The sequence below is a fragment of the Eretmochelys imbricata genome, chromosome 9, assembly GCF_965152235.1.
Source record: "Eretmochelys imbricata isolate rEreImb1 chromosome 9, rEreImb1.hap1, whole genome shotgun sequence".
In the NCBI taxonomy this organism is placed as follows: domain Eukaryota; kingdom Metazoa; phylum Chordata; order Testudines; family Cheloniidae; genus Eretmochelys; species Eretmochelys imbricata.
This window is the reverse complement of record NC_135580.1, coordinates 11,683,730-11,704,572: the sequence shown is the minus strand read 5'-3', so window position 1 is coordinate 11,704,572 and position 20,843 is coordinate 11,683,730. Positions and strand designations below refer to the sequence as shown.

Sequence of the window (20,843 nt, the reverse complement as noted above, 5' to 3'; positions counted from 1 at the left end):
GTGGATTTAACATTCAAAAAAAATAGATCAAAAAGGGTATCAAGTTCAACAAATCCTTAAAAAAATTAAGTCTTATTGAGCTTTCCTGATTTTACTTGGGAAGCAAGTTATGTATGACAACTGAATTACCAAAGCCTACAGAAACCAAAATCTCTGGCTTGGTTAGGACTTGTTTAAAGTAAATATCCCGATGATCTAGAGTAGCTATACAAATTCGTACTACAAAGTAATCATTATTTTGAGTTTTTTAAAAGAGTTTTCTCCAGTCCTGCAACAGCTCTCTGCTAAAATAAAGTTATGCCAACTCTGAGTTACACTGCATTGATATACTTCCACTGCCAAGAGATTTCTGGAAAAGAAGACTGCCACTCCCAAGGTACTGAAAAGGGTTAGTGTCGGGGTACTTTTTGCATTTCTAATTTTACTTGTATTGCAAGTTTGAGTCTCTTTTCTCTCTCTCTCTTTATTTTTAATAAAAGATCTGCAAATAAAGCTTACACTGCACAACCAAGTAGTTTTGAGAGGTGTAGTTCTACATTATTGGACATTCCTGCCATATTTATCCACAAATAAAGAAAACCCAGAGCCTATTCAAGCACTGTACATACTCTGAAAAGAATTAACAGATATAAAAACAAAGTTTAGAAGGAAAACTTCAAATCCTAAATTGTGTGATTTGTTAACACTGTAGATCTAAACTATCAAATAGTATTTACTTTACATAACTTCTTCCATCCCCCACCCCACCCACCCCCGCCAACATTTGCAGAATAGATGGTTCCTTAGTTTTATCCAGTATTTAGTGTAACCTTTAGTTTCCCCAAGAACAAAACAGGAAATGGGCCTGGGTGTGACCTTGCTCTCTCAGGTCACAGCTATTGTTGCACTTCTGTACATTTTGGAAGTGTTTTAAAATAATGTGCCTCCATTATAGCTCTGGTACAAAAACAGGAAACAATTAACCAACGCCTCTTAAGAGGAAGGATATTAGCAGAACATATTTAAAATTAATATCTATTTCTTATGCAGATGTATGTAGAAAATATTTTAAGGAAGAGCAGGAAGAAGGTATTCTGCACAAAATGTTTACTACATTTAATATGTACTCAGAGGAGGAACACACAAGACAAGACTAACTTTACTTATTTTTCAGGTCCCACAACATCCAGCCTTTCATTGCGTTGCTTCCCGCTAACACAACTCCAGCATGTACCATATTGGTATATTTTTACCACCACACTACCGCACTAGAGTTTGGAACAGATTTGCAGAGACTCCGGTAAGTCACTAAATAATGATTTTTTCCCCCAAAAAAACCTGCTTCATTCTATTTAAGGGTACAAAATCTTGAATTATATTTTAAAAAATTCTAATCATGCTGAAAAGGCTTTGGTTATGTAATTTGTTTCCACATACTAAGATAGTAATTTGAACCAGATCCCCACCAAGCGATTAAAAGTACCTGCTTCTCCTTAGGACTTAGGTATTAAATGTGTGTCTGAATCTTCAATATGCTTTTCATCAGCACACCAGACAGATACTCCAGTGACTAAGGAACTGTCGCTAACAGAGGCCTTTCAGCTAGACAGTTAGAACTCAATGCAGATATAAGCAGAATATGATTTTGCAGGATTCCTGATTTTTTTATTTATTTATATATATATATGCGCAACTATTTATGCAACTTGCAAAATACAAGATAAGTCTATGCACAGATAACCTTCTGGTTTGATCCAGTTTTAGAGGAATACTGCAATAGTTTCCTGGTCTGGACTTTGGTCTGGGAAAGGATCTTCCATGGAAGACAGATTAAACATGGCATAAAAAGTGACTAACAGCAGTCTGAAACATTAGGCAGACAGAATTATACTATTTTTATATATACAAATTATAGAAAAGTGATAAAACAAAATCAGAGCTAATCTTTGTCACATGCATAGTGAAAATATATTTAATAGAAGAAAAATTAGTATCAACAAATATTTTATGCACAAGAGGAGGAATATTGAGGTTACTTTTAAAATGAAATTTGTTATCTAAACCAAGTACATACATAAGAGAAGTCCTAGAAATTAATGTCTAAAGAAGGCTCTATTTCTAATCTATTTGCCTATTTATATTTGATTCGGGAAAGAATACTAGAAAATGGTAAACAATTTCAATATTAGAGTCTTACATAAAGTCCTGTATAAAAGGTATTAACTTTTTGTACTCTGAGAGGTGCCTTTAAAAACTGACATTTTAGCATCATGTGTCTATCACCTTCATTTCGAGATCAAAACAGTTCAGTTTTTAAGTAAAAAGTTTTTTTCCCCCTCCTGCCATCCCTGAAAAGTCAACTTGTGATCTAAAATTCAAGCAGTCTTCTTTCTTGTTTGCTCATCACCATATGCAATAATGTTTCTCCAGTGGAATTTAACAGTAGTGTTGGTTACAGCAAGACAACCCAGCTCACTCACAGAGCAAGTGATTCTGCAGTTTAGTAGAAAGGTAGCAAAGAATGTTAACAAACAGATACCACTCTGAAAACAGAGCAGATGTTGATAAAGGTGGTGCTATTCAGTCACTTTTCTGAGCAAAACCACAATTACAAGCCACATAATATTTAACTACTTGCATACTAGAACATTCAGATAGATATGGAAGTGACTCCAATAGAGCGCTGCATCTGAAGTGACACTTAAATTATTATGACAAAAGCCATTTTGGTTTGAACTGATTTTCAACAGTAACAAATTAGGTTTGGGGTGGTTGTTGTTTAACACACAAAAATGTAACCAATCCTGTGATATTTACTAAACTGGTTTACTGACCTTTTGTTTTATAGTACTGAGAAAATAATTTTGAATGGAGAACTATTCTCAAGCAAGTCTGGGGCTGGCATGCACACACGGCTAGCCAAGCAGCTATTTAACCATGTATGCATGAGCATGCACTATAGTATGAGTGCAAAGTAAACGTGCAAACAGATATGCTATTTAAAACTGGAAGTCAGTTTCTACATTTTTAGTGTATTGTACACAATCTTAGAACAAACAGAAGTGTTTCATGTCAATGAACTGACTGTTCACTTGAATGTATGCAATTTCTGATATGACAATTTAATTTTGAAGAATAGTGACATTCTTGTTTAGTCAAAGGGCAACTATAACATAGCCCAGCAGTACCAGCTACATGCATTTCACTGAAAGCAATGTACTACTATATAACAGTCATTTATAAAAAAAGAATTGGATGTGTAATACAAGTAGTCTTCTACATCATCATCCCCCATCCCCCCGCACCCCCACTTCTATGGTACTGCTGTTAAAGTGAGGCATTATGCCGTTTGCATAATTATGCAGCTGGGAATTTTAGTATACAGCTGTACCATCTCATACTGAAACAAGGGGATATAAACATTTGTCTTTTTACGTTATTGATTACCCAAATATATTGCCCTAAGTACCAACACTGATTTTGTTATGGGTTACAACATAAAACCAACACCTTTTTGGTCAATTATTTTCAAGTTTAAATCCATCAAAAGATTTTCCTAAATCAGACATTAGGGTTTTTGTTTTGACAAGTAATTTTTTCCTACTTATTTTTAATCCCCCTTTTGTTTATGCAAATATATTACTAAGAATACATAGATGCTGTAACTATTTCAGCTATCATTTATTATTAAGCCTTCTGATTGCTTCTCATCTGTCTTCTAGAATGATAAATGTTTACTCAAGCAGCATCACATCCTTTTCAAAAGGTCACTTAACATTAGAAAAATTAACAAACTTAAGGATAAAGAATCTTCAGTGGTTTGCACAAAATACTTCAGTATCATCTCTACAAAAATAAAGCAGCAAAATCCCTTAAAGCAAGATGAAAAGGAGTACTTGTGGCACCTTAGAGACTAACAAAAATTTATTTGAGCATAAGCTTTCGTGAAAGCTTACGTTCAAATAAATTTTTGTTAGTCTCTAAGGTGCCACGAGTACACCTTTTCTTTTTGCGAATACAGACTAACACGGATGATGCTTTAATGACAGGTTTCAGAGTAAGATGTTACACTATGTTCCAGAACTAGCATAGCACTGGCAGAGTGTTCTGGAAAATAAAGGTTATGTTTATATAAGAAGAATCTGTACAATACTGTCAATTGTTAGCCTGAAGTGCAGGCAACCTTCTTGCTGAAAAATAAGGGATCTGTTTCCTAATAGAAATTCCCTGGATAAAGCTGGCATTATGCTAAAAGGAAGTTTTAACTGAAGCTTCCTTACGGTACTAATTTATTTTACATGTATTGATGAAACTCTAGAAAGAAAAATTGTGATTTTAAATGTATTCCTGTTTCATTCACTTCTGAAACAGTTATTCAAATTCTATTTTAGCATTACTTGCCCGGTTATGGGAAAAGAGAATCCATTTACAATTTCAAGGGGGGAGGAAGTGAAGAGGTTCCCAAAAAATATTCTATGCATCTTTCATTCCTTCAATATCTCAACTAAAATTAAATAATGCATTCACTTTCATCTAAGGCCTTGATTATATGAGAAAGTTACACCACTTTAATCTTTACCTAATGTATGCCAACTCCTGTATGGATGACGCTTTTATTTAGGTTTTAAAATGGCTTTTCCTTTTTCTCTTTTTTTAAAAAAAAAGCTTAAAACCTATTCCTGATCAACTTTGGCTTTTTTTCCTCGTATGACTTAATTTGATTGGAAACAGGTTTAAGCAAAAAACGAGAAAAAGCCATTTTTAAACCCAAGTAAGAGTGCCATCCACACAAGTAGGCACTGATTTAGTTAAACCAATTTAAATTCATGTTAGGTTATACAGGTGAAACTTTCCTATGTAGACAAGGTCTAAGAGTTAAATCCTGTGACCAGACAGTAAGGGTGTTCCAGCCTACTTCAAATGCCACAATGAAATGCAAAAGGAGAGGATCTAGATTCTTGTTCCAAACATCTTAAGTTATACCAAACAGAATCATTTATACATAAAAAGGTTGGAAAAAACTATTATAAAAACAGAACATGACTCAGTTCTTCAGTTGCAGCATGAGACAAGTAACTTAACCATAAGTTTGAAACTTGCATTTTGAAAGAGTCATGTATGCCGGATCTCTTCTCTTTACTAAACTGTGAATCATACCCTATCATATGAGAGGGAAAGATGAAGCAGTTACCACATCTGTGGCCATCTTCTGTAGTTTCTATCCCAAGTGAAGGATCCACTGTGGCACAATAGAATATTTAAAAAAAAAAAAAAAAAATCACTTGTGCACTGGTTTTGGTTCTGACAAGTGTAGATAAATGAAAAAAAAGGAAGGGAGATAGAAGTTAAACTACTGCATGTACCTGGGTTGCTTTTAAAAGGTGTCACATCCTAATATCTTTAAAATAAATGACTAGTCCAGTGGCACCTTAAAGACTAACAGATTTGGACATAAACCCAAAGTGGGTTTTTTACCCACGAAAGCTTATGCCCAAATAAATCTGTTAGTCTTTAAGGTGCCACTGGACTCCTCATTGTTTTTGTGGACACAGACTAACATGCCTACCCCTCTGATACTTAATATCTTTAAGAGGCAGGCACAGCTCACCCTGGGCTCATCTTAGCCCCTTCAAAGGAGACAGGGTGAGCTATCCAGTTGTTTGGGAGTCTGGAGGGTTCCGACAGCCAGACATTCAGGATGGTTAAGGAGCTCTAGACTCTGACAAGCAAAAGTACCCGTTTGAGAGGGATAACCTGATGCCGTTTTAAAAGCTAATTTCAGAGTTGAAGACCTAAACAGTGGCTCAAAGCTATTTAGTCTCTCCTTATGGAAGCAGGCATTTCCTTGTAGCTATGTAGCCCACTAAAACCACCTCTCCCCTACAGCTATACATCTGAACTTCCCAACCCCATTATTCCTCAAATCAAGTACTAATCACAAAACAAGGAAAACAAAATATGAACATAGCATACTTCTTACAAAGAATAGTTTCCCCCCTTAACCACATTTCATACATCTACAATAGAACAATTCACTGTGTACTTGAACACAGTGATCAATTTTAGCTAAATTCAAACTCTGAAAGAAAAAATATATTTACACACTACAAATACATTAATACCAATATGACAGGTTTCAGAGTAGCAGCCGTGTTAGTCTGTATTCTCAAAAAGAAAAGGAGTACTTGTGGCACCTTAGAGACTAACAAATTTATCTGAGCATAAGCTTTCGTGAACTACAGCTCACTTCATCGGATGCATACAATACCAATATGTAACACAGACAGTTATACATCAACATCAAGAGCTACAAAATATGTCCAAGTCCCTTATGGCCCATAACTTTATGATGTAAATAAGTGTATTTCTGTGCTATTTCAGCTTTTACCAGCTGGCTTTTTTTCTATTAGTGAGCATAAGAGGTATTTCTTCATGCATCAAGCTTCAAAATACATCATGGGTACTGTTTCTGGGGAATGTTTTGTGCAAAATTCATTTCTAAATTAAAATCAAAATAGATTGAGATAAACTATAAAGATTGAATCATGAATGGAAGCTAATGCAGTACTGCCAACCTCAAGTGTTAAAAATCATGAAATTGGCTTAAAATGAATAAAATTTATTATTTGTCTTCTGGTTTGAGCTTTCAGGGTACTTTTGCTTTGCATTTTTCAGCTCTTCTCTGCAACTATTAGGGTGAGACTCACGTAATCTCACAATTCCAGCAGATGGGGCTTTAATGCACACCAAAATATTGAAGAACTCATGACAAAATGGTGAGAGTTGGCAACACTGAAAATTCCTTGATTAATTTAGCTATTTGCTTGGAACTCTGGACTTTCCACTTCAATCTTTTTAAAAAAGTTTTATTACCTTAGCTTACAAACTGGCATGAAGTTTTTCCCTACAGTTTTGGGAACGGAAATTTGTTCAAACTCTTAAATGAACAGTATTATCGAAGAAGTCGCAATTTATGGGGGGGTTAACTTTTATAGATATTTTATGTACAGTTTTGGTCTGCTGCTGCCAACCAACTATATCCATATAGCTGACTATACACAGTCAGGAATCATAGAATTGTAGAACTGGAAGGGACCTCGAGATGTCATCTAGTCCAGTCCCCTGCACTCATGGCAGGACTAAGTATTATCTAGACCATCCCTTTGAAGACTTCCCTTCCTTGTCTTCAACCACCTTAACTTTTACTGAAGTCTGGGGAATAGCACATTTAGAGACTGTAACAGTGTCCTCATCTACATAGGTCTCATTTTGACCTTTGCTGCTCGCCACAAAGCTGGAGAAGACACAATGCAATATTCCTTCACCCCACTTTGAACTTACCCGCTGTAGCATAGGAAGAAGTTTCTCCTCCTACAGTCCTGCCCATGTCTTGCTAGTAATATCTCTGTGACCTATATTTTTGGGGGTTCAGAGCAGTAGGGTTTTTTTCTGGTCATTTTATTCAGCACTCTGTAGACTGAGATTTGTTTTCTGTTTTAAAAACCAAGGAGTTCAGAAGAGGCAGACAATTTCTTGCCACAGATTTCTACATCAGCTGGGATGGAGGTATGAAAGAGATACTCAGCATCAACAGCTTTACACATCAACACCCAAACTCTGATACTCAAAAGTAGGGCTGACAAATAAGTTCTGCTGTATCTTCTGCCAGGGTTATGAGGAAAAATGAAATTTATTTGGAATCCATCCTATAGGCTCCTCATACACTGGAAATTAAAAATTTACCTATACAAAACTAGAGGCAAAAACTGAGACAATGAAGGTTGAACTTAAAGCCTCTGAAGGAAAAAAAACCTGCAAAATCTTTATCTGAACTAAATAGTTCAAAAACACGATTTGAGGTTTTGGTACAAGAATTTTCTAGTGTGTAGGAAACAAAACAAAATAAAAAACTTTCAAAAATAAATAAGTAAGAACTAAACACACAGTCATTTGGCCTCTAAGGTAGTGTAAAGAGGGAGATTTTATAAACTATGTAAGACCATTGTGACACAGAAATATGAGCCTACCCTTAAAATTAGTCAATTTTTCTGTGTTCCTGTTAAACAATTTTATTTGGTACCTCTAGAAGTTTTGCTTGTGAGGAAAGTTCTCACACCTTGAGCAAAGGTCCTGAGCTCCTGGCTGGGGAGGTTAACTACCGGTACCTCCTCTGCTGTCCCCGCTCCCCAGCAACCACGCCACCAGCGCTCTGGGCGGCAGGGCTCGCACTCATGCACGGTGGCATGGCAGCGTGTCTGGCTCTGGTCATGCGGCGTGGCTCCCAGACATGGTAAGGGGGCAGGGTGGTAGGATAAGGGGTTCCTGGGGGCAGTCAGGGAACAGGGAGTGGTTGGATGGGGCAGAGATTTGGGGGGAGGACATGGAGCGGGGGGAGGGTTTGATGGGGGTGGGGTCCCGGGGGGCTGTTAAGGGCAGGAGTCCCAGGAGGGGGCGGTCAGGGGACAAGGAGTGGGTGGGGGATAGGATGGGTGGGAGGTTCTGAGGGGGCAGTCAGGGAGCGGAAAGTAGGAGGGGTCAGATAGGGGGCGAGGCTGTCTGGGGACATGTGCACAGCCTTCCCTACCCGGCCCTCCATACAGTTTCATACCCCGATGTGGTCCTCGGGCCAAAAAGTTTGCCCACCCCTGGTGTAGACAAAGGCTTACTCTACAAGATTATTATTACTGTTTCTCCTCTCTCACATATGTTTTGTATATACCTCTACCCCGATATAACGTGACCTGATATAACATGAATTCAAATAACGGGGTAAAGCAGCACTCTGGGGGACTGGGCTGCGTGCTCTTGTGGATCAGCGTATCTGGCTCCAACACGTTGCTCTGAGCAGCATGTTAAGGGTGCTGAGCTGGCACTGAGGGGTTGGATAAGGGGCAGAGGGTCTCGGGGGGCGGTCAGTGGACCGGGGGGTGGGTTGGATGGTTCAGAGGTTTGGGGGCGGAGCGGTCAGGGGACGGGGGTGTGGATAGGGGTCGGGGCAGTCAGGGGACAGGGAGCGGGGGGGAGGTGGATGGTTCGGAGGTTCTGAGGGGTCAGTCAGGGGGTGGGAAGTGACTATTAATAACGGAAATGTTTGAGGCCAAAGCAAGTTCGATATAACCGGGTTATAGGTGAAACCGCGAAAGATTTTTTGGCTTCCGAGCACCCACGTTATATAGAGGTAGAGGTGTACTTTTTTACTGGTCAAGATTTTTAGGCTAGGGAATTCTAAAGAGGTTTCACTGAAATTTTTAGATTTAAATAGGTTATTCACACTTTTTGTTCTAGTTATGTCAACATACAGGGATCCAAAAATCCATTCACCCACACTCAAGCAGGAAACTCTCTAGTGAGCATAGGAACCAATGACATCAATTTCTGCAGATGTTCAACTGCATATACCTACGAGCAACAGCAAACTTATTCACATTGGAGAACGAGCATGAACTTATTCACAGAGGAGAATGACCCAAAAAATAGAGGCTGGGAATGGGTGGAATAGCAGACATATCTTTCTTCCCTATATCTTTGCAGCAGCCAGGAGGTTCTGAGGGAAGGAGTAGAGTAACAGAGCTCTTGCTCCTCCCAGCAATACTCAGGAAGCTGTGTAACAGGAGGAAAGGAGATGAAGTTTCTTTTACTTTCCACCAGCTAGAGGAAACTGGAGCTTCAGATCTGTCAGAAACTTGCTACACAGATACTGTTATGGAAGACAAAGACCCCAAGCAGGTTCTAGGAATCCCCAGTGCCTGCCAAGCCTTCTCTCTCCTGGAATGCCCCTTAGAATTTGATAGTACCACCCACCCCATCTTGAACTCTACCTTTGGACAGTAGGTATCTGGTAAAAAGATAAATTATATAAATTTAGTATATTCTAACCTTGTATCTAAACACTTTCAACTGCAGAAAAGTAGCTATTAGCCTAACTTTTTCTAAGACGAGTGCACTACTGTTTCACTAAGATTGTGGGCAACATTCAGTTTCCCCTCAACTCAACTATTATGTACAGCTAACTCACTTGATAGGTCAAAAATTAGCGTAATTGCTTGCATGAAGATGACAGGAAGGATGGCCTTGTGGTTAAGATACACCAATCTGAGACTCAGGTGATCTGGGTTCTATTTTAGATGTGCCAAAGATTTCTGGTACGATCTTGGGTAAATCATTTAATCTCTGTGCCTCAATTCCCTATCACAAAGGGTTGCTTTAGAAGGATACATTTGTTAATGTTGAAGATATTCTCAGGTCCTATGGTGATGAGCTTCACAGAAAAGCTTATTAATCATAAATATTTTGAAAAAAGGCTGCAGAAAAAAACAAAGTCCTTTCACAACATTCCTCACATAATCTAAACAAAGTATGAATGGACATAGTAAAATATTACATGCAATTTTTAAAGTTTGAATGGGTAACAGTCATCTGGGAATAAAAAAAAGAATAAACCATTTAGTAGACCAACAACTTTTTAAAAGGAAGTCTTATGGTTTCTTGTTTCAGAAAAAAGAGTCACATTGCAAGTCTGATTACTATTTTACATTCTAAAGGAGACCTTTTGGGTCTGAGGCTGCAAACCTTTAATCACACAAGGAAAGAACTCATAAGGGGTCACCAGACTAGACACTTAAAAACTGCAAACTAAGGATTCTGTCTTTGACATGACAGAGCTAACCATCAGTGTTTAAATAATTTAATAAAGTATTGTTCTGTAAAGATAAGTAAAACTCCAATCAATTTCAAAGAAGATGACATTTCAACTTAGCTTCTTCAAGGTGAAGTAATGTTCCTAACTTATAAAGCAAGAAAAATCATGAAGTTGTAGTAAACTGGTTTTTGAACTTCTGCATTTAGGACATGTCACACTTTTAGGGAAAACATGCACTGTAACCATATAATCTTTGCTCACACCAGTTTTGATTTACATAAGCTTCTCTTACATTTTGTGGGCCTTGATTATAGGAAGTCTCGAGCACCCAAAACTCCAACTGAAATCAATGGGGGCTGTTGGTGCTCAGCACCTCAGAAAAATCAGGCTCAGCACATAACACTTCTTTTAATAAATAATCATTGTTCATACAGGAACTGTATTAGAATAAAACATCCTTGCATCCTGCCTCCAGCAGTGGTTGTACATAATGCTTCAGAAGGGGTAGGACTCTCATAAACCACTTACTGTACAATATTATAAAGTCAACCATAACACCCATCTAGTTCATTCTCTCACACACACGCACACCACAGTAAATGAATTCTGGGCTCTCCTAAATTCATTACATCTGGTATTTTACTCACATCACCATTAATGAATTTGAGACCACTCCCCCGCCTTCAGATAAAATAAATCTACCCATTAAATGAATATTGGTACCTGCTGCCTCTTTGAAAGGCTCTGGGAGGTGCAGGATGCCCTCAGCCTCCCAGCAACACTTCTCCCACATACACCATTGCTCTCCCTCTCCTTCAAAAAAGGCATTAAGGACTCCACTTCCCTGGTCTTCCCTCATCTCCTCTCCAAAGGAGATGCTGCATCAGCACCACTCCTTCTCTCTTGCTCTGCAAAAGGACAGTAGCTCTTGACGCTCCACTCTCTCCCACCTCTCCTGAAAAAAGTAGTAAGCAGCTCAGAGACTGCTCAGCTTCCTACCCTCATATTAAAGGAGCAGCAATACTTGGACTGCTCCACCACTTGTTCCCCACCCCTAACACACAGAGCAAAGGAGTCAAGAGCCCCTATTCCAGTATAGCATGAGACAAAATATGTACTCCCTCTGGGCAAATGAGTTTTTCCATGCCATGACTCTGACCCTTCTTGAATCCTGACAGTTACCTAGACATTCATATCACTGTCACAGTGGTATCTGTTTTTAAATTAGGGCTCAGCTACTGCTGTTGTTCAATTGTTTCAAAATTCTTGGATTAACGCCACCAGTCTTAGTGACTTACTGCTGTCGAAGATTTCCACAAATTTTTTACCTCGGACAGCAATCCACTGTCACTATCCTAATGATATATATTTTCCCACAAATTTCTGTGATAAGAGAAAAAATCATTTAGACTCTGCAAATTTCCTCAATCTCTTTGCTATATTATGATGTAAAGAGTAACCAGAGTCACTGACTTCCTGATGTACTTAAAGTTACAAATAATCCTTAAATTCTATTTGCAATAAAAACGCCCTTTTATAAATAAAGCAACCATCACCACAGAAGAAGCAGCTCCACGGATACACCATCTTCAATGAGTGTGGAGGCAGCGCAGCCGCAGAGCTTCCTGCAGCTAGGGGAGGTTCCCAGAGCAGTGCCGCGTTTATAATGGTGCCAGTGGCGCCATGCGTATGCTCAGAAGGGGCCCTGGCCTGCTTGTACCCCAAAGGCATGCTTGCCCACTGGCTCCTCTCCGCCCCTCACCCCGCCCACCGCTCGCTCCTCTTGGCCTGCTCACCAGCCACCCAAGGGCTCCTCTCTACTCCCTGGCCTCTCCCACCACTTGCTCCTCTCAGCCCACCAACTAAGGGCTCCTCTCCACCCCAGGCCAGACCCCAGTGCAGTTCCAGAAAGGATCCCAGCACTCTATGTTGCCCACCACCTGTGGTGCCCCGCCTGCCTCCCTGGAGCCAAGCCGTCTGAGACTGGTGTAGAAGCTGACCCAGTCTTGGCCAGGAGGGAGGGGGTACAGTGTGGGGGGGCATGGCTGGGCCCCTCCAGACAAGTAGGACCTGAGGGAACCCGGCTCAGGCAGGCCCTGCTCCTCCTCTGCCTGGCTGATTGTGCTGCTCTCGAGGAGCTGAACCGGAGTGATTTCCTGCCCCAGGACCAGCCCAGGCAGTACTGCCAGCTCAGCCTAGCAGACGCAGTCACCTCCCAGCAGGGCCGATGAGTGCGGCTGGGGCAGGGCATGGGGGACTAGGTCTCTGAGGGATGTTTGCGTTTTGGGGGGTCTGTGTGGGGCACTGTGTAGTTGTGGTGGTGAGGCTGTGGGGAAGGACACTGTGGGAGATCTGTGTGTGTTGGGGTGCTAGTGAGTGGGGGTTCTATGTGGAGTGCTGAGCAGTTGCAGTGGAGTGGTGCTGGGCATATGTGGTGGTGGGGTTTTGGGGGTGCTGGGCAGAGGGGTCTGTATGAGGTCTCTGAGCAGGGGGAGCTGGGCAAAGGGAGTCAGGGAGTGTTGGGCAGCACAGCATGGGCCCGCCCCCAAGGGGTAAGAGCACACTGGCAGCACAGGGCCGGGCGAGCTGGTGTGCATCTGGCAGCTGACAGTTTGTAAACAGTGCCCTTGCACAAGGCTGCATGGATTCCCATTGCCCCTGGCCAGCCCCTCGCTCCAGGTACCCATCTCCGCATGCCATGTTCCACTGCCCCTATGGGAGCCCGCATATATGTTTGGCACCAGGCCCACAAAAGGTTAATCCCGCTCCGTCTCAGAGGGGCGTCTGACCCGGTCCCAGCCCATGCAAGGGAAGAGAAAGTCCCATCCCTCCCTAGCTCTACTAGGACTAGCAGCTGTAGCCCTGCAAAAAGTGATGACCCCCCCACACACCCTGCTACCCTCACTTCTGCACTACTGCTGGCGGTGGCACTGGCTTTAGAGCGGGGCATTGCCCAGCTCTGAAGGCAACATCCCTGCCAGCAGCAGTTCAGAAGTGAGGGTGGCAAACCCATGACCGGCCTAAAATAGCTTTGTGATCCCCCACGACTCCCTTTTGGGGCAGGACCCCCACATTTAAACATCTGAAACTGTGAAAATAACTTTTTAAAATACTGACTGTGAAATTAACCAAAATGGTCCATGAATTTGTTAGGGCCTTACTCATATCATATGTCTGTCTACACTGCAATTAAAAACCTGCAGCCAGCTCATACCAGCTGACTTGGACTTGGGCTAAGGGGCTGTTTAATTTCAGTGTAGATGTTTAGGCTCAGCCTGGAGCCCAGGATCTAGGGCCCTGCAAGGTGGGAGAGTCTTAGACCTCAGGCTGCGGTCTCAATGCCTGCAACACAGTTAAACAGCCCCTTAGCCCAAGCCCAGTGAGCCTGAGTCATGGCTCTTAATGTCTGGAAGTTAGAACAGGATTTTAATTGCTTTGGGTCAGAATGCTATAAGGTACTGGTAAACAGAAAGCAGCTGTAAACATTTAAAAAGATATATGCAATTCTGAACTATTTAAGGTTCTCCAATGCACTCTCTTCAGTAGTAGCTTAAGACTTGGGGAAACATATCTAGCTGTACAGATATGAATCTTTCATAACATGATTGAGAGTTTTTAGTGCAGGAGGTTTTTAAACAGCATAGCTGCCAATTTTTGGTTTTCTAATATGGAGTATCTTGTATATAGATTGCACTTTTTAGTCCCAAAAACTTCTATATACACAAGTTACATCACTTAAAATTCATGTCTTGGTTGGTATTTTTAAGGGGCAAACTGTCGAAGTAAATGTTACTCTTTGTCTGCAAATTAGGTTTCCTATAATTTTATACCCTACTATGGACAGCTGGGCAAGAGGAAAAAGATATGCATGCTACCAGCTACTCGATAAAAACTATTTGTTCTATCCTCTGAGGATCCTGAATCTTCCTCCTCTTTGTGGGATGAGAAAGAAGAAAGTGTCCCGTGGCTCCTGCATTTTACCATAATGGGCCTACTTGCCCACTGAAAATATAGAAGCAGAATGTGACCATCAGGAGTTGCTCCTGTTTCCTCAACCTCATTTAAGAAGCATGTGAAAACTAACCTCAATTTTTATTTGTAAAGGATCGTATTAAATAGAAATTTAAACTTAAAATTATAGTTTTTGATACTATAGAATGGCAGTGCTGAGCTTTGTGCATAATTAGCCTAAAGTAGTTGCCTTGTGCTAAAATTTATGATTAACACTTGTCTGAGATCCAACATCTGAAGGAGGGGGAAAAGCAATGGCTTCTTCAAACTGGTGAACAAAGTTTGTCTAAATTCATGCGCTAGATAGGGGGAAAGAATCTCAATCTTTTAATTGGGGCATTTAATTGAGCCGTAAATAATATTTGTCCTGCCATGAGTGCAGAGGACTGGACAAGATAACTTCTTGAGGTCCCTTCCATCTTACGATTCTTCCCTCTCCTTTCTAACTCTTTGCATACATTTCACCCAGTGACATACTGTAGGTATTTTAGTAATTGAATTAGGGCTTGTCTATACTGGCACTTTACAGCACTGCAACTTTCTGACTCAGGGGTGTGAAAAAAACAAGTTTCAGCGCTGTAATATGCTAGTGTAGACAGTGCACTCGTGCTGGTAGCCGCGCCCCTCATGGAGGTGGTTTTTTTAGAGCACTGGGAGAGCTCTCTCTCTCTCAGCGCTATGCCGCGACTACACAAGCCACATTAAAGCACTTTAACGTTGCCAGTGAAGACGTGCCTTAAGATATGTTAACATTTCTCAAACTTTTGAAAGTCAAGTCCCTCCTCAGAGAAATGAAACCAATCCCTTCCCCTGTCCCAAAAATCCTATCGTCTGTGATTAAGGGTCTGCCCCTATTAATTTTTAGTTCTGCTCTTCCACCTCCATCCCCAGTCCTTCCAGTCTCAAACTTTGGGTTTGGCTACACTTTCAAGTTAGAGCGCATTAAAGCAGCCCCGGGTGCCCTAGCTCACTACCCGTCCACACTGGCAAGGCAGGTAAAGCACTCTGACTCCACGGCTAGAGCGCTCCTGGTACTCCACCTCAGCGAGAAGATTAACGCTTGCTGTGTCTTGGCTGAAACACCCGTGCGTCAGTGTGAATGAGGTGTTGCATTACTGCGCTCTGATCAGCCTCCAGAAACAACCCATAATCCCCTTAAGTCAAGTGGCCACTCTCTTCATTGTTTTTGAATTGCTACAGGAATGCGGATATGCCCTTTGCTGCTTATCGGCTCCGAGACAAAGCAACCATTAGTGTGGAATGCTGTGAGAGAGAGAGAGAGGGGTCTGTTGCTGTCTGAATGTACAAGATAGCATGCTGACATGCTCTCAGCCCCCCAAAAACCCACTCCCTCCCCCCCTACATACACACAACACACTCCCTGTAACACTCCACCCCACCCATTTGAAAAGCATTCTGCAGTCACTTGCATACTGGCATAGCTGCCCATAATGCACCGCTCCCAATGTCGCTGCAAGTGCCGCAAATGTGGCCACACCAGTGTGCCTGAAGCTGTCAGTGTGGACAGACTTCAGTGCTTTCCCTATTGCGCTCTCTGAAGGCTGGTTTAACTCAAAGTGCTCTACATCTGCAAGTGTAGCCATGCTCTTTGGCAAATATTAGTGTAGATCTTCATAATGTGATACTTCCTCTCTTTGCTTACTATCTCTGACTAGCTTTAAAACAACACTGACATCTAAAGTATCACTGACATCTGACTTAGCACTCAATGAAATGAACAGGGCAGTTCAAATTTCAGAGCATTTGTTTCAGGCTCTCTGCAAACTCAGACACTGCAGCATGCTCTACATTCAGGCCACCTTTTGAAAGATCTACATAACAGGAGAGATTTTTTTTTTAAATGAAAACAGACTTTATAGAAGAGCACTGCTGTATGCAATCTGGAAAGTTTTATTATACTCTACCATACTCAGTATCAGATACCGCAAAATTTCATTTTGCCTTAAACAATTAGTTCTCTGACATCTTTCACACAAATCCTATTACAAAACACTAGGTTGCAAAACACAGAAGTTTCACACACACGAAGACACACACAGACAGATAAGTATACCAAACTATATATTTAAGAAAGATTAAATAAGGGATTCAAACCTAATCTGTCATATGAAAGGGGGGGGGGGAGAAGAGGTGTTCATTTTTTGGTGGGCTCTAGAGAGAATTTTTAAATTGTCCAAGATTACTGTAGTGTTATCCATGCTTTATAAAAATTAATTAAATTCAATCAGGGTCTGCATTAACCTATCCATTGATATTAACAAGATTAATTGTTCTGAAGAAAAAAAATGCTCTGCAAAAGCACTGAACCTCTCTAGGTAAATGTTTATGCTGCACAATAATGAAAGCATCAAATGTCACTTCACCACAGACACTAGATTTCTTACCAATTTGACAAGGCTTTTTGAACTGACTTCTAAAATTAGAAGCAGCAAATCAACTGACCCTGCCTTAGGACTTATTCAAGGGCCTGATTTACAGTTTTGGCAGAGAAGACCGTAACAACTGAGTAAGATTTACAATATGCTGTACAAGTTTTATATTTATTTCCAAAAAGAAAAGGAGTACTTGTGGCACCTTAGAGACTAACCAATTTCCAATATCACCTTTAACATTTTTACAGTCATACAGCTTTATAGCATTCCTTAAAGATGTAACACTCCTTCTTACAAAAAGAAAAGGAGTACTTGTGGCACCTTAGAAACTAACAAATTTATTTGAGCTCATCTTATGCTCAAATAAATTTGTTAGTCTTTAAGGTGCCACAAGTACTCCTTTTCTTTTTGCGAATACAGACTAACAGGGCTGCTACTCTGAATCCTTCTTACAAGAGTGCCACCCAATGTACGTACACAGTTCTACAGACCAAAAATATTTTTTAAGTTTTTCCAGGGAGACTTCTAAGAATCACAACAACAATCCCAGTTTTTCAGAATTCAGGAGAATAGATAATCAGACAAATTAAACAGCAGATAAAGCTATCTAGGGAACAAGAAGTAAATTTAGATAATGAAAAGGCTAAAACTAAGTATACAGAATTAAATTTATATAAACACTGTGGCCAACAATGTAGTATTTAATGACCTGATCATTACTCAATAAAACATCCCAAGTCCTGAAAACCGGGCTAAACAGGAAATCTGGTAGCGTGCTTTGGACCTCTGACATAAGGATAGGATTTTCAATATACAGCTAATTTTGAATCTCAAATCAAGGCTTTCATAATTTGCATGTGTAATCATACAAAGTATGTACTTCAGATATGTATTTATGAGAACTGGGGCAATACTCTTTCACTGGTTTAAAAACAACATATTATACACCTCAGGGCTTTTTTCAATTTAAATTTAATTTTGTCATACTACTAGTCTCATATTACAGAAATACTAAAACATTTCTACATAGATTTTCTCCATTTGTTTTTAGTCTGTTCACATACTTTTCCCCTAAATAAAAAAATGGTAACCCTGTAGAAATGTAAACTGATTGGCAAATAGCACTGTAGGGTTAGGTTGTGCATAAACCTCCCACATGAACTTGTTGCAACAAACACTAAAAATGTACATCGCGTTAAAAGGATTTAACCAACTGAAAGTGCATGCTTTATCAAGATTTTTTGTTACTGCAGACCAGAACTGCATATGCAATTCATAGTAAGCCAACTGGGTACACCAACATTAACTAATAGCTCTCTCCACCAACATATTACTATACATCTTTTTTGCATCACTCTCAACATATCTAATGGAATTCTGTGAGCAGACTTTCCTTTTTCTACTCTCCCACTGTGAACCTAAGTAACTCTGCAGGAGCTCACCCTAGCACAGCAGGGCAGGCAAGAAACCTCTTTTGGATTAACACAAGTAGCACTAAAGCCGCATAACTTTCAATTTGCTGATGCTCAACCACATGAAAGGTTTTTTGCAATTTTTTTCCAATTTAAACCAAACCAAAATTTCCTATAACTTTTTTACAAGATTCAAAATCTTGGGTGTTAATATTTACTTTTATCCCTAGGATAACACCAAGTTTCTGTGGAAGAAAGGAATTTGGTTCTCAAAGTTAGCAACATAGCTCGACAGAGTTGATAATTAAATGGCTTATGTGTATTGTACTTAACAGAAAGGAGCTGCAAGCACTTTTCCTGGAGACATGGAGTGATACTTTCAGTTTAGCCTTATGTTATAATCCCCCCACAGAAAAGAAAGTATGGGGTTCCATTGATAGATTATACTTTTGCTAAATGCCAAAAAAGACAAATATAAGTCACTGTCTTACATTTCAGGAAGAAGGGAGATTTCCCTGTCTATTCCATATATCTAAAAATAGAAAATGGGTAATAGGAAATTGATCTGTTACTGACAATGAAGCGGGTAGGCTTAACTGCTAGTGTTGGTGTGACAGCCATTTTCAGGACCATAACTCAAACGGCGAAATACCCTATCTGCATCAACAGTAATATTATTTTCAATACTGAACTGAATACTGAATACATCATTTTCAATACTGAATATTGATAACCATTACCAGCAACATGGCAACGACTTCCTAGTACAGAGTGGGTTCCCTAGCCAGAGGGTATCTTGTTCCTCTGTGTTTCTCTGATTAACGTTAGCATTTGTTGAATATAACACACTATAACACTTCAGTCTGCAGTTCTGAAACATTTCCCACCTAGGAATGTCAACAACAAACCAGTTATTGTTAGGAACACGAACCACTCTGCTTATGCTTCAGGGAGAGATGCTGTTACTGGAGCTTCAGGCTGCCTGTTCTAGAGAGAAGGAGCGACCTTGTTCAGTTCAGCCCCACTTCCTACCCCACAGAAATGCAGGGCTAAGGTCTGGAACACTTAGGGCCTCTCACGTTGATAAGGTCTGAAACAAGTCAATTGCTTTAGTGGCATTTGGCTTGAAAGACCCAGGGACCACACGATCCTTCTTTTAAAAAAAAAAACAAAAAAACACTCTCACGGGGGCTGGGCTTCCCCCAGCGCCACAGATCCCCTTCGCCCCTCCAGGAAAATGAGTAATTCAATACAACCACAACCGCAGCCTCCGTGAACACCGCAGGCCGTCAGCGCTTCAGCCCCCAGCTCCCCGGGGCGGGGGGAGCCTGCTGCCCCTCTGGCTCACAAGACAGGAGGGCGCCGCGCCCGCCTCTCTGGAGGGGAGGAGACTCCCCGCTCACCCCTGGAGGGAGGCTGCTCTCCAGTCACCCCCCCGCCCACCAGCCTCCTCCCCAGATTATTCAACCCCAAAGGACCGCATCACTCCCCGCAACAAGGGGGATCCTCCCCACCTACCTCCAAACGGCCCCCCTCCCCCGCCTAGGGGCCACACCCAAGAACACCCCCCCACACACACTCTCCTTAGGGGCCGCCACCTCAGCCCCCCGCAACCTCCAGCGCGGGGCGCCGCTGCCCCTCCGCAGGCCTCTGCGCGCGCGCACCGCACCAGGCCCGGCCACCCCGGGGGACGGAGTGGGGCGGGGGGCGCGGCCGCCACCGCCGCCCCGCCCCAGTTGGCGGCCCCCTTGGGTCCCTGCGTGGGGAGAGTCGCTGCCCAGGCCCGCCGGCGAGCAGGGGAGGCCGCGGGGCGCGCTTACCTGAGGGAGCTCCCTGCCAGCCAACCGCGCTCCGGGCCGCTCCTAACGCCGGGCGGGACCGCGCATGGCCCGGCGGGCGGGCGGGGGGGAGGGAAGAGGACAGAAGGAAGAAGAGAGACGGGGGAGCCGCGCCTTCCGAGCTGGCCGCTGACAAACCAGCCGTGCCTGCTACGCCTGCCTCCGCTAATTCCGGCGGGGCTGCAGCAGCCCCGCCCCGCTGCCACAGAATGGTACGGCCCACGGTGGAATAGTACAGTCCAAGGGGCGGGGCAGCTCCGGGGCACGGATAGCGGGCTTGCTACTGGTAGCGGGGAGCCGCCGCGTGGCCCGCCCGTGCACGCGCGAAGCTGCGCCATGTGGCTGGGGGCACTGCTGCGGGCGCGTGGCAGCGGGCCCCGTCCCCGCGCTACATCTTTAATCCGGAGCGCCGCTCCCCTTCCCCCACCCCGTTTACAGCGGGGTGTGGCCCGACCTGCACGTGACCTCTCGGGGGCTTCATTGTTGCAGAGCGTCTACATGCGTGTTTAACGCGTCTCATGGCACAAACGGTTCAGCGTGCAGCCCCACTGGGAGTAATGTGCCTAGCAGC

At 42.2% G+C, this 20,843-nt stretch overlaps 1 protein-coding gene across 1 annotated transcript in view; it reads right to left on the bottom strand.

Moving 5' to 3' along the window:
- The window catches only part of GNB4 (G protein subunit beta 4), a 55,206-nt gene extending 34,853 nt beyond the window's left edge, over positions 1-20,353 (bottom strand). Inside the window, exon 1 of the mRNA XM_077827288.1 lies at positions 20,255-20,353. The gene's annotated coding sequence lies outside the window, so the exon portion shown is untranslated. The remainder of the gene's footprint in view (positions 1-20,254) is intronic.
- Positions 20,354-20,843: the final 490 nt, after the last annotated feature.